Here is a 15,958-nt window from a genome sequence, read left to right as displayed (position 1 = left end):
GGAAAAAAAATATTTCTTTAAATATATGGAACTACAATTGACTAAGTTCATTTTGATTGGACAATTACCGGTGTGATACCTTAAGCGGAATGTAAACACGCGGCCATTTGCATTTCGCCTTGGATGCTGAGCAATGAAAATCGTGCTATAAAAATAAAAGTCCCACGGTGTTTGAGTATACTAAGCGGGACTTGGGGGCGGCAACCCCCGACAAGTCAAATGTATTTAAAATTGGCTTACCTTACAACATAAAATAATCTATAAGCTGTTGTTTTCATTAATCAGATCGAGAGGTTGAAGAACTAGTCGTGGTTTGGCAATCAAGGGTTCCGAAGTAAGGTTGGGTACGAGTATCGAAGGGTATGGCATGTCAAACGTTGCAATATTTAATCTTTTTCATTTGTATTGTATAATTTTCCATTTGTGTTCTATATTTTCCATTTGCATTGTATATTTTTCAATGTGTATTCTATATTTTCCATTTGTATTGTATAATTTTCCATTTGCATTCTATATTTTCCATCTGCATTGCATAAATTTTCATTTGTATTGTATAATTTCCATTTGTATTGTATACTTTTTCATTTGTATTCTATATTTTCCATTTGTATTGTATAATTTTTCATTTGTATTGTATCCCAGGGATTGTTTACTTTGATTCGTTACGAATGATTTCATTAGTTAACGTTGCATTGAGAATTGTTTACTGATGTAGACGTACTTAGCGCACAGGGCCGTAGCAATGAGGGTTCTCTAACGTGCCAACACCTGCCGCAACAAAGGATATCTGTTTTTAAGGTCATATCGAAAAGACCTGTGATTTTCACTTTTAAATGCCGAGCGTTTGGCAAAGGAGCAATCACTACCTATGTTTATGTCTTAGGTTTGATGCGGCAATGGCAGGAGCTAGCAATGGTGAATCCATCCCCCCACATGATCTATTTTTTTTTTATAGAACTGTCCAGAAAAGCATGAACATTTTATTTAGTCAGAATTCAGTAGATTCAGGGGACTTGGACCTTGGGTCCCCACCAGTTGTTAACATCGAGTATGGTTTGTTACAACTATTCATTGGAATAAGCTTGAGTTATCGTTTATCGAATTTGGTAATGCGCGAGATGTTGAAGAGGTCAAGTTCAAGAGCCACGTTTCGCAGGAATGTACCGTATTTTGCTAATTGCAATGGCGTGACCCCCCTCCCATTAATTGCTTTTATGTGTCTATTTTGACCAGAACATTCAAACTAGTCACTGGCTGATCTAGATAATTCTCAACGAAAGGATGCAGTAAACTGCTGGATGTCTGGGGACTGTCTTAAGACCCCTAGTGAGTCCAGGGCAAAGTCTTGGTGGTGGTGGGGCGGGGTGCAGGGGGAGGTCGAAGTCCCCTGAAATAAGTGCGTTCTGACAAAATAAAACGTACATTCATGCTTTTTTCGACATTTCTATACAAAATAAACAAAATATCATATTTGTGAAAGGAAGGGGGTCGCCCGGCACAAGATTCCTCATTGCTAGCTACATACATGTATGTTCAACTAGTCCTATATGGAACCGGTCGCGGTAGTTCAGAGATAGACCCTTTGACACGTAACCGTGAGGTCGCATGTTCGAGTTCTAGTCGTGTCATGGCTGCATCAAACCGTAGACGTAAATATAGCTAATGCTTCGCCAAACGCATGGCTACTTAAAAGTGAGAATCACGGATAATGTGACCTTAAAAGCAGACACCCCGTGTTGCGACTGACGTTGGCACGTTAAAGAACACCCACTGCTACGCCACTGTGCGCTGAGCATAGTAGGTCTATTTGCGGTCTACAGCTGGTGACGGCTAAATATAAGTGGGACCTAAACTAATGAAATCCTTCGTAACAAATCAAAACAAACAATCCCTCGTATACAATACAAATGAAAAATTTTGCAATGCAAATGGAAATTATACAATGCAAAACGAAAAAATTATATAATACAAATGGAAAATATAGAATACAAATGGTAAATTATACAATATGAATAGAAAATATAGAATGCAAATAAAAATAATTGACAATGCAAATGGAAATTATACAAAGCAAATGCAAAATTATATAATGCAAATGGAAAATATACAATACAAATGGAAAATTATACAATACAAATGGAAAAGATCAAATATTGCAACGTTTGACATGCCATAGAAGGGTCATATACAAATTTAATGAGTTCTAGAAATTTAAGGAATGAATCTTGGGAGTCTGTAAGTTATTTTTTTCCGGATGCAATACTGACTAAAATAAGTATCGTACAGAGAATTAACTGTTCCGCTGACCGTATTATAATGACTTTTTTAATGCACGCCAAGTAGATTCTATAGTATTAGTGTGTGCCCCTGTATCGGGATCTACAAAGTTTACAATTATAGTTGTACCGGACTGTATCTTGGTTTTTATTATTTCAAGCAGAGTTTCTCGTGTTCGATCTACTACTGTTGTAAAGAAGCACCTTTTTGTCTCCCTTTCAATGCCACCAAAAACCCAGACACCGTCAACTTTCCGTCCCTTATGAAATTTTCTTTTACTAAATTTTTTCAATTTAAAAAAAAATTCCTACTCCTATATTTTTTTTAATTCTTCTCTGGAATAATTATACCAATCAACAACAATTTGACTTGCAATTTCAAGTTCGTGTCATACGAAACTTTTACTAGCTTTGTATACCCAGAAATATGTTATTAATAGAACTTTTTCCAGCGTTAATTTGTGCTTTTCAAACCAGTTACCAGTCCTGATGGAAATTTTGTTGTTGCAGGTTTTGTTAGAACATCATAAAAATCCGTTGCTTGAATATTACGAATCCTTTCTTAATCCAAATTCCCCGTTGTCACAGCTGCCACAGATTTTGCCGTTCAATTTATTAAAACAGATAATCCTAATGAATCAGCTCTCTTACATCAGCACAAATAGAAAAAAAAAAACCCTTTCAGTTTTAGAGGCATTTCATCGCAAATCAGCTGTTAAGTTTGTTTACATCAACACCAGTGACGTCGTATCATACAAATATTCATGAGAATTACGTATACAAAGCGCACGTGACCCTTTTGCTCAACAACGGATTCTATTTATTTTGGAACAAAAAATGTACGTCTTATTGCATTATTTTTCATTTCGGATTTTAAAAACTGATTTAAAAAACAATTTTTCAAACTTCATTTTTAACAAGGAATTCGAATTTGGGCTTATTTTTGTGACCCCCCCCCCCCCCCCGTTTTAGCGATTTTACTGATCTCTAACGCGATCGTATATATATACTAAACCGCCTTCGGCGGCACCCATTTTAACGCCATATTTTGGGGATCGGTATACTAGAAGTGTTCCACATTTTCTCTGAAATTAAAGGAGGTCCCTTGTGCCAGACATGTGCTACATCGTAAATCTTTACAATTTCTTACGGGGTTTCTGAAATTGGATAGACAGAGCATTATTATTAGGTTATTTGGTTTACAATCTGAATATGACGCTTATCGTCCCTAGTCTCAATGACATTTTGAAGCAGATGAAGAAATACCAGGCGTCCTTTCTAATTTTAAACCCATTAACGGCAAACTTGAACATGCACCTTTTTATTGAATTGCATTTAGACAGATGACATGGAAGTGTATGTTTAAACATAAAATAAATTATAGATTTTATAGTCAATCTGGTTCAGGATCAAGGCTTGACAGGAACAGCAACAATGAGTAAGAGTCCTTGGTACATTGGTCTAGGAGCTTCCAATGCTATTGATGGTGATACAGGCGCCAAAAAGCCATGTACCGCTATGGACGTCTCTGGGGGATACGAAAGTGTCTGGTGGAAAGTGTGGCTGCAAAGGACTTTTAACGTTGTCGAATTAAAGATCTATTTTCAACCTGCTAGTAATGTATTTACTTTGAATGGGATAATTCTTTAGAACACAGAATGCAACATATAAACTGAAAATAAAAAAAATTAAAAAGAAATGTTTGATACCCACTCCGCAACGATTAAGGTTTTTAATGGTGTGGAAAATTATGTCTGTCTTTGTTTTACTTGCTTATTCAGAATTTTAGAGAGTTGTGAAATCAACTTCTTTTAGGCTGCCCCTTTATTTGAGAAAGCAATGTTAACTGTCTATATCTAAAATTATTTGTTTCAGCGATATCGGTCAACAGGATTTTCAATATACGTTTATGACGATGAGTCCTACAACCCTCCTAGTAATGCATCAGGAAGTCTAGTGTACCAACACGATCCATCCACCGGGTGTCCGCCAACTATCACGACTATAATTGTGAACAGAACAACACAAGGCATCGCTTTCTATAACACCAGACAAAGAGCAATAAACTCCACATGTAAGCCCGGGGATCCAGATAAAAAGGTGGTGGAGGTTTGTGAAGTCAATGTACTGGGTATGTCTCTTTCTTTAAAGAAAATATCAGCTCCTTATATTGATACCCCATTTACGTGTATTTTAACGCTCTCCAACGCATACTTTGCAATTACCTGATCATTTCACACATCAAACAAAAAAGCATGACATCGAAGGCTAAACTTTCAAGTACTTTACTTGTAAAGAAACACACATTGACGGCCTTTGAGCAGTGAGGGTTCTTTGCCACACCAACTGTAACACGGGACATCTGTTTTTAAGGTCATCTCCGAGGACCCGTGACATTCACACCTGATGCCGAGCGTTTGGCGATGAAACTGTCACTACCTGTTTTTAACAACTTAGGTCTGTCGCGGCCGGGATTCGAACCTCGATATTTCACGTGCTGGGCGAACGCTCTACAACTAGACCACGACGGTGGCTCAATTGAATACCCACTTTAAAAAAGAAGCATTACACGTAAAACATATCATAATTATGTATGAGCACACAATGGTTTAAAACAATATATCTAAATGTATGTAATATTGATATTCTGGTTTCAAAATCAAATGTGTCCGGATAAAATTGCATGCGGAAATTAAGATAAATCGGAATAAAATCAGCAGGTGTGCCTCAACAGATCTTAAACTTACAAGTTTTACAACATGTATATCGAGGAAGTTTCGGGAAAACATAAAGAAATACAGACGTCACCTAAGTCGATACTAGACACAAAGAGCTAACAGCATTATCAATCATGAAAGTTTAACCAGTATTTATTCTCAGTTAGATTGCACTTGAAGATCCTATTAGATTTACATATTAAATCAAAATAAAGTTACAAACTTGATGTTTTGGAGCCTTTGACCCCCGGACCCCCATCAGGGCGAACGGGGACCGAAAGACGACCAACATACCTCTTGTCTCTCTGACATTTCCCACGCCTCTTTAAATTGAAATCCTAAATCTACCCCATGCTTATAAAATATTTTTTCATAGAAGAATCTTATTTGATTTTCAAAATGTTGAAGTACAGTGCCCGCAACGTTATTTTTGACATGATAATACACGCACGGTAGGATATAATACAAGCACGATACGATAGGATACACGATAAACCTAATAAACGCAAAACCTGATAAACGATCTTCACGATAGACCTGATAAACGCAAAACACGATAAACAATCTTCATGATAAACGGAAAACCTGATAGAAATTAAATTTAGAAGCAATTCAAACAGAGCGAAATGTTGATACCTACCGAAGGATTTCAATATTCATCATACATCGAAAACGTATAATTTCTTTAATCCACGGTCGTACTTTAAAAAAAACAAGATATTTTTAATTCAATTTTTTTTTTACGCCATCACAGCTTGAATCAGAAAACTAAACTATATATGGTTTTTAATTCATTATTTGATATCTTCTTGAATTGTCCCAGCCAATGATTCTAAAATCATAGTGTCACTTAATGTTTAATATATAAATTACACAAGGAATTAACTAAATGTAATATAAAGTAGTGATATCACGCTTCAGTAGCTTTCTTCTTCTAATGTCTATTATCTTGAATGTGAAATAAAACCAAGTCATATTTTTTGTGTAGCGAGGAGGGTGTTCTTTTGAATCAAGCTCTAAGTTCACCGGTCATTCAACAATTACAATTATTTTCATCATAACCGCATTGAAAAAATTCATTATACCAAATCTTCATACCTTAGATATTTCTACATTATGAGTGATAATTGATAGTTATAAGTAATTGGAACATATGTATTTGAATTGATATTTTAATGATAAAACATAAATAAACTATGAAAAAATAAACAAAACCCGGCCGTTTTAAATTCACAATTTTGAAACGCGTAAAGATTTTTGTGTTTAGTATGTAAAAAAAAAAAATCAAATAATCATCAAAACCGGCATTAATTTTCAGTATCTACCCGTACGACTATTGGTATATGTACAAGTGTACATGTACAAGTAAAAAAAAAAACAACGATGACAACCGATTCGTGCCCAGTTGAACAGATTTCTGGGATATGCAACACCATTGCACCCTTTAAAAACTTAATCTTCTAAATTTGTGAAATACAATGTCCATGAGAATGTTTGCAGTCAAAACACGGGTGATACACTGTCGCGCACAAGTTCAGTAGTTGGTATATAAATAGAATACAGGTGGACAAAATCGGAAGAAAAAGAGCCTTTATTAAAATATATGCAATAGACAATGTAATTTACTGATTTTTCCTTTCAAATCGGAACTTCCTATTTCTATGTTAGTGTTAATTAAAAATAATTGTTTCTAGACAAAGAAATGTTTATGAACTTTAGATGAAGGAGCTTTCAGATTTACTGTCTCCGGTTTGCTCGGCAAACCACTGCCTACTTTTCATACTGCTTAGAATGAAATTATTAGAAATTTTCACCATATCTGGAGATACATATAGCTCTTCTTTTGCCTTAAAATCGACAACTTCATGTGATCCTTCAATTATACTGTCTTTTCTTGATTCCTAAAAGTAGCTTCTTTAACAAAATGAATAAAGCTTTCGAAATTTATTCAAAAACTTCTACGTGAGAAGAAAAAATCTCTCGCTGTGACTTTCAATTCGACTTTTAGATATAGCGATGACGTTTTGTTTATTAACAATGCTAGCTTTCATTCACATGTCGATTTGAAATATCCCTGTGAGCTCGAAATAAAGGACACCACAGAGTCGTCCACTTCTGCTTCATACTTAGATATTTTATTGAAAGTAGACATTAACGGCAAACTGACAACTCAGTTGTATGACAAACGGGATGATTTCAGCTTCTCCATCGTCAACTTCCCACATTTATGTAGCAACATTCCATTATCACCTGCATATGGTGTTTATATATCAGTAGTATAACGGGTCCCGATGGCCGGTTCAACTGAGTGCAGTTTTGAGTGCGGTCCGATAGGCGGTTCAACTGAGTGCAGTTTTGAGTGTAGTTTGGAGTGCGGGGTTTTATAGACGGGTCAAGCAGTTGGCCAGGTGGCCGGGGCCACCTGGCGCGGTCAAGCGGGGTTGGCGCGGTCAAGCTGGGGAGGTGGGGGGAGGTGGCAGTGTGTAGCAGGCGAGGTGTGGGGGGATAGCGTGTGAGCGTTTTGTATTCCTGGTGTATTCCTTTATGTGACCCCCCGATGGCCGGTTCAACTGAGTGCAGTTTTGAGTGCGGTCCAATAGGCGGTTCAACTGAGTGCAGTTTTGAGTGTAGTTTGGAGTGCGGGATTTTATAGACGGGTCAAGCAGTTGGCCAGGTGGCCGGGGCCACCTGGGCGGTCAAGCGGGGTTGGCGCGGTCAAGCTGGGCAGGTGGGGAGAGGTGGTGCTGTGTAGCAGGCGAGGTGTTGGGGGGATAGCGTGTGAGCGTTTTGTATTCCTGGTGTATTCCTTTATGTTAAATTTTCAAATAAAAAGAATTAAAGAACAGTTAAAAGTTTACACACTTATTCAATGAACAATTTACTGGTCCGTAGTATTGCATCATGTCTAGAAAAATAGATAGGGGTTAGGTTTCGTTTTCATTTCTCGGAAACGCGGGTATTTCGTAAACAATGAACTCCGGTACTGGGAAGTTTTTTTAAAATTCGATTCACTTTGTAAATAGTTTACACATTTATTCAATGAAACACTTTTATCAAATGAACAATATGCACACATAATTTATTGACTCGTAGTATTGCATCATGTCTAGAAAAATAGATCGGGTTAGGTCGCGGAAACGTAGGTATTGCGTAAACAATGAACTCGACTATTGGGTAGTTTTTGAAATAAGCGATAAATATATAGTGGGGAGTAGGTGTTATTTAGCGTATAAGTGGTAGTATGTGGCGTATAGGTGATGATATGTGGTGTTAATGGAAATGTGGGTGGTAGTATGGTGGTGATACATGCAAACTAAAAACGGTAGATGAATCTCTTTCATTAATATTGTCATGCTAAGAAATGCAAAACTGAGGACCTATATAGGATGTGGTGTGAGTAATGTTAATGAAAATGTAAGTGATGGCATCTGGTATTCCAGTAGTGGTGTACATGTGGTGGTATCGGTTGTATAGGTGGTGGTATGTGGTGTTTGAGTGGTGTATATGTGGTGGTATGTGGTGTATGAGTGGTGGTATGTGGTGTTAATGGAAATGTGAGTGGTGGTATGGTGGTATTCATGGAAATATGCATGGTAGTATGATGGTAATACATGCAAAGTAATAACGGTAGATCTATCTCTTTCGTTGATATTGCTATGCTAAGAAATGCAAAACTATATAGGTAGTTTTGTGAGTAATGTTAAAGAAGATGTAAGTGATGGCATCTGGTGTGCCAGTAGTGGTGTACCGGTGGTGGTATGGATTGTATAGGTGGTGGTATGTGGTGTATAGGTGGTGGTAAAAGGTGTGTGAGTGGTGGTATGTGGTGTATAGGTGGTGGTATGTGGTGTTAATGGAAGTGTGAGTGGTGGTATGGTGGTGTTAATGGAAATATGCATGATAGTATGATGGTAATACATGCAAACTAATAACGGTAGATCTCTTTCGTTGATATTGCTATGCTAAGAAATGCAAAACTATATAGGTAGTGGTGTGAGTAATGTTAAAGAAGATGTAAGTGATGGCATCTGATGTGGCAGTAGTGGTGTACAGGTGGTGGTATGTGGTGTACAGGTGGTGGTATGTGGTGTGTGAGTGGTGGTATGTGGTGTATAGGTGGTGTTAATGGAAATGTGAGTGATAGTATGGTGGTGTTAATGGAAATGTGCGTGGTAGTATGATGGTGATACCTGCAATTTAATAACGGTAGATCTATCTCTTTCGTTGATATTAATATGTAAAACTATCAATTCTCATACCTGTATAGGTAGTGGTGTGATTGGTGTAGAAAAAAAAGAGTGTTAGAACACAAGTGTTAACATCTGATATGGCATTAGCTGTGTGTAAATGGTGTTTATGGAAATGTGAATGGTGGTACGTGGTGTATAAGTGGTGGTATGTGGTGTTAATGAAAATAAGGGTTGTGGTATGTGGTGTTAACGAAAGTGTAGGTAGGGTGTGTGTGTGATGTTAACGAAAGTGTGGATGGTAGTAGTTGGTTGGTTATTTCACGTCTCCCGAGAAATGTTCACCCTTATATACACCACTTGTGGATGAAGTCCTATGCTTAATGGTTATTACCCCTAGCAGTGAGGGGTCTTTCGCGTGCAAACGACTATCGCCATAGGGCCTTCCGAAAGACCCGTACATGCAGTGCATTTGGAGGGCCAATTACTACCAATGTTTACGTCTTAGGTTGGCGATGGCATGAGGAGGAGGATTCGAATTCATGAACTTCCGGTTAGGAAGCTTTTAAGCGAACGCTCTACCATTGAGCAATGCGACCGGTAATTGCGTGGTGGTGGTGGAAGTATATAAAGAACCTAAAAGCCAGGGATTATTCATTCACTTTTATGCATTCGAGCAGTTAACATGATTGAGTGCTCAGAGTGTCATGCTTTATTTTCCTGCAAAGATGCCATGATGCGTCATAAAAGACTAAAACACGGGGACAGCGATGAGGAAGAGGATATTGACATGAGTGATGTCTCTACAACACAGAGTGATACTGACAGTGACTCAGAGGAAGACAATATCGTCTTTCGCCAAATGGCACATAAAGCGCGAAAACATATTGCCGGAGAGTGGCAGAAGAGATACGAGAAATACTTGAACCAAAATATGTCAGAAAAGAAAGTTAGTAAGAAAGCAGACGAAAATACCAAAGGAGAAACTTACCAACAGTTCAGAAAACTGTATGAGCGGTTCCTTTACGATCAGTATCAGTTGCAAGAAGACACAACGCATGAACAGGTGACGGACGCCATCGATGAATTTGTGTCCGACAATCATGGATTAAAGAAATCCATTAAGATGGCTCTTCGCAAACACAAATATTTACTTGAATCTTACCTAGATAAGTATGACAATGATGAAGACGAGGAGGAGGAAGATGAGGAAGAAGAGGAAGACTAACCGATGCGATAGAATCACACCTCTGTATAACGAGAAACACTGTCTTTAAAAACTTAATTCATTCAAATATTGACCTGCATCTACTTGAAAGAAAAAGCTACATCAAATGACATTTTTCATCTGAAATATGCAATAAATAAAAGTTGTAAACCTACAAAAATGTACCACATACCACCCCTCACATTCTCATGAACACCACTACTGGCACCGCAGTTGCCACCACTCATATTTACTTTAACAAGGATCCGTGTTTACCCTACTCTCAATTGTGTAATCATTATAAGATTGTTCATTATCTTCAATTGAGATACACGATAGACCTGATAAACCCAAAACATGATATACCTGATAAACGTAATACACGATAGAAAACGAATAATCCGATAAACGCAAAACACGATACGATAGGATACACGCATGATACGATGGGATACACGCACGATACGATATGATACACACACGATACGATAGGATACACGCACGATACGATAGGATACACGCACGATAGCACACAATAGGAATGTCAAGAATAACGTTGTGGGTACTGTACCACCACGATGGTATGCAAATGAGGCATACATAAATATTATTTGATATTGAAATTCCATAGATTGCAGAAATCAAGCATGCTTGAGAAGTAAGCTTAATAATGTGTCTTATAGTTTATAAATACAGTACCATAGTAAGACTCTTGTCTATATCACTTTATGATGGCGATATCATTTGCTGGACTACTTAAAATGTGCATATATGCGTCACGGATTTTAAACAAACTAATAACCAAAATGTTCATATAGACAATGTGTTTGTAGCTCAATTACATGTAAACCAAAATAACTTGTTCTCATTTATCTAATTAATATCTGGAAACTCGGAATGAGTTGCTTCTATATTTTACACACTGCTATATCCGTTTACCTGATCAGGATATAGGACTCAAGGCGGGTGTGAGCGGTCGACAGGGGATGCTTACTCCTCCTAGGCACCTGATCCCAGTCCAGGGGTCTGTGTTTGTCCAACTATCTATATTGTATTGCTTATAGGGGATATGAGATTGATTACTGTTCGTTATCTTCACCTTTCATCAGAGTGTCCTTGTAAAAACTTCGATTGATTGATCGTATAATTTGGGAATGCTTAAACATTTTAAGTTATAAAAAGGTCAGTAGTTTATTTCCCTTGGTTGAATTTTTCTTCTCAATGCACCGAGTGGAATTCATGATGTTTATGTTCCTGCTCATCCTTTCTCCTCCATACCTTTAATTTATTGATTGTATCTTGCTTAAAGTCTCGCTCGAGAATTTCTCACACATATGGAGACGTCACTAAGACCGGCGAAGGGTTCCAAATTTAGACCTATACTCGGCACTGATGGCCATTGAGCAGTGAGGTTCTTTAGCGTGCCACACCTACTGAGACACGGGACATCCGTTTTTAAGGTCATCTTTCAGGACCCGTGACATTCACACCTGATGTCGAGGGTTTAACGATGGAACTGTCACTACCTGTTTTAACGACTTAGGCCTGTCACGCCAGGTTTCGAACTCCGGCCTTCCGCATGCGGCGGCGGTGTAAAAACTTCAAATAAAGTCGTCAATTCATAATATTTCTTTAATAATGAATAAAAATAAAAATTATTGATTACAGTAATCACGTCATATATTTCTATATTTCAATATTTTAAGAAGCTTTTATTCAGAACTTGTATGCATGTCATCCGCAAGGAATTATTTATGAAAATCAAATTATTTCCTATTTCCCCGTGCGCACTTTCTAACACAGCCTCAAATAAGCCGACGGTGGCAGATCGAGGACTTGCGGTTGGGGGGGGGGGGGCACTTTATGAGGCAGGGTGTCCAGAACTTTACAGATTTTATGACTTGAAATGTGTCTCCTATTTAGTCATTTGTATTATTTTCTATCATTTTTAATAACGTGAAGTTAATAAAATGACCAATATTTTAAGTTTTTTTTATTAAGTTCTCGCAATAAAGTAGTTCAAGAAATCAGAAGATTATGTCATTTATTTATCCGGGAGTAGAAGAAATAATTGCTTCTTTTATCGTTTAGTACATTTTTCTATACAAAATACTACGATTGTCCTTAGATGTGAAAATTTGCTGCGCCACACCTTCCTCCCCCTTTAAATCCGCCACTGACCAATATTAAACCTAAGTTACATATCATTTCACTCTTTATTGTTAGGTTGTGCTGCAACACGATATAGTCAAGGTTGTTTTCATGTATGTGACAGATGCCTCTATTTTGTATTCCTGAATGGAGTTATGAGATTGACCACTGTTCTTTTTCTTCACCTTTCATGAAAGGCAACTCACCATAGAACAAGTTATCGAATATAGAAAAGTCATGGCATTCTCAGCAGAAAAGATACAAAGGTTTACAATTTAAACCCAATCATCAGCGTTACAGAGTTAAGTCTATATTTACTATTAAATCAATATAAGATTGGAATATTCTACTGTTCCATATCAACGTTTACCACTACACCTTTTTTATTTTACATTTTGTTAGATATTGCAAAGACGGATACTATGGAGTAAACTGTACACAGGAATGTGGTCATTGCACAGACATACACGACTGTGATACGACAACAGGTGTCTGCTTAAAGGGATGTATGCCGCACTGGAATGGATCGACATGTGATGGTTAGTATTGAAAGCAATGTACAGGGAAAAGGTCTGTGAAATCAAATTTATGACAAATGTAGACTATTGCGTATATTGGTAGGACAAAAAGCTTTCAGAAAAATAACAGTGCTTTAATTTGACAATTTTACTGATATAAAATGTTATATGATCGTATACTGTCATTTAATTTCATTTAATTGTGGTTTATTGTTTTATTCTACTTTTATTATTGTGAAGCACATTAGAGTGATTTGTTTGATATAAAGCGCTGTATAAATAGTATCATTATCATTGCTTTTATCATTATTATTATTAATACTATGATTTCAAGACATCAATCTTGCAGAATCAGAGACCATGGATTGATTCAATTAAGGGATAAAGAATGAGATTCATTTAAAAGTTATATCATATCAGTCTCATATATCCCAAACTACATTGAAGACTTAAACAGTTGAGTGTTTCTGATTGACCCAATACCTATGAGAAGAAGTGGTGTATATCATTGATAGAATGTTCTTGATTTCGTCTGAAAAGTTATAATGTTTACGATGAAGGTTTGTTAACATGTCTTTCGATTGTAGTATGTCATTTGTGTACTCGTTTGTAGTTTGTGCTGGCGGATATTATGGGGAAAACTGTTCATTGCATTGTGGTTACTGTGAGGATAACAAGCCCTGTGATCAGCATGGGCACTGTCCGGTTAACTGTACCACCGCTGGACATTGGATGTATCCAAAATGTCAAGGTGAATACATGTTATCCCAGATTTTGTGGTTTGATATGATTTATATCCAACAAGGAGTATGGTCTCTATCCCCAAGAGATTGAGAAGAAGATTATAAAAGTTTATAATAAAAGTATACTACAACTGTCCTAACGTGACTAATATGCCCGAAGGAATAATTTATAAGGGGCATTTCACATTTTGTTTTGCTGAAGACGAGAAAGTGATGGTTTTCAACATTACCCATGTTTCAAAATTATGAATACAACACACAGCATAAACAAAGTCCCTTTAATCTCAATACCTATCGCTGAGCATGATGTAATAAGAAGTATATACATGTTCAGGAAAATTTATGCACCAGTCGCAAAAAAAAATTCCAAATGAAATCATATCCAGAGACAGACAATGGACACAATTATTCCATCATACAGATGATGAAATGTGCTAATACACTAAAATCGTTCCGTTCCCACACCAAACCGTTCCTTTGAAATCGTTCAGTGTTCCGTTTCACTGTTTCAAGACCAAACCATTCCGTTCTCATCTAAAACCGTTATTTTTCGATAAAGCGTTTGTTCTTCCAACCGTACATTCCTGCATGACCATTCGGAGTTCACCTAGCTTTATCGAATCATTGTAGATGAACATGGCGCTCGGTCGGAAACGAAGAAGACGAAATAGATCTATTGATGAAAAGAACACAAAAGATGTGCCGTAAGCGATTTTTATTCCAGGTATTTCTTTAGTAAAGTAAACGGACTGTACTAACAGACTGTACCCCTACACTGGTACTGGTGAAAAGTTTAACCAGGGTAATTCCTGAACTATGGTCAACACATCGGAATGAAAGCACCAGTAAGGAGTTTATAATTCATTTACGATATAGGGTTGATTTATATTGTAATTGATAACAAATAGCAATTTACCTAGACAAATAAGTGTAAAGTAGTATTGAACTTGAAATAACAACAAAAATGGAATATCCAAAGTTTGCATTAACTTACTAAATTAAAAAAAGGATTCAATAATATGAGAACAAAATATGTAAGGGAATGTAAGAAACTGTGACGGAGTCAAAAATGAAAAAAAAAAATCTAGATATGTCCTTACTGTGCCTACATAATACTGAACATTTTAAAAATAGAAAGGAAAATAGATACATCTTAACCTGTCAAGACTATAATTTATATAAAGTATGATTGACTCTGAAAAAATATTTACACTACAAGTATACAACCTCCTACTACTGTCCACAAAACCTAGAACCAGGACTTGCTAGGGAGAATTAATAAACTTCAACATATACTAATAGCCTATCAAAATAATGTTGAATACTCTTAGCCTTGAGGTTGTTAGCAGTTTCAAACACCTACCCATGCTTATTTTATGTTTGAACTATTCAGAGCTTTAAAACCTTGAGGTTTATTTGCTCAAAATAAAGAATAATGTACTAACCACGAGGTAAATTCCTAACCAAGTAAGTGAAATTGATCAAACATTCTTGTATACCTTGGATTATATCGACTAACTTAATTCTATTCAATAACTTAAGCCAATCAAAACCAAACAAACTATGCTGGCTTATCCAATAGGGAAACAGATAGCTTATTCACATATCCAAACATGAAAAATACTCAAATGTAATAAGAAACTAATTTTACAAATCATGGCTTTGAATTAACATCAACTCTACATAATAAAAACATCAGATCCGCAAAAAAGCATATGCTAACTGTAAGTGCATTTAACTCTTCAATTGTTAAAAATTGCATGTTTTGCCGAAATTGTTGCAAAACAAATATGAATAATTCACTGAACATTTAATGTTTAGGGAATCCCTGCTCAAATTTGTTTCCAAGGGGATTCTGATAATGTTTTCAAATATATTGTCAGAGGAATACATTGAAAGATTGCTTTATAGGGGACCCTGCTCTACGCGTACAATTTTCAATATCGGCCGATCTGAACGAAATTTGGCACATGTATGAGGAAGTAGATAAGGATGGGAAATACAATTATGAAGTCGCAGTTTCCAAATTCTACAAACGCCTCAAACTTATGTATTGGGGAACCCCTGCATTTCGAGGATCGACAGCTGTGTCGCTTCCCCAAGTTGCTCGCTGCTAAACCTTTTAAGTAATAGAATAAAATGGGTTATCGAAATGTTGC

At 36.7% G+C, this 15,958-nt stretch overlaps 1 pseudogene; it reads left to right on the top strand.

Annotated features, from left to right (window-relative positions):
- The first annotated feature begins 3,379 nt into the window (after positions 1 to 3,379).
- Positions 3,380 to 15,958, top strand: part of LOC125672751 (uncharacterized) — an 86,495-nt pseudogene continuing 73,916 nt past the window's right edge.

This window comes from Ostrea edulis, chromosome 9 (genome assembly GCF_947568905.1).
Source record: "Ostrea edulis chromosome 9, xbOstEdul1.1, whole genome shotgun sequence".
NCBI lineage: Eukaryota > Metazoa > Mollusca > Bivalvia > Ostreida > Ostreidae > Ostrea > Ostrea edulis.
This window is presented reverse-complemented; position numbering and strand designations above follow the sequence as displayed.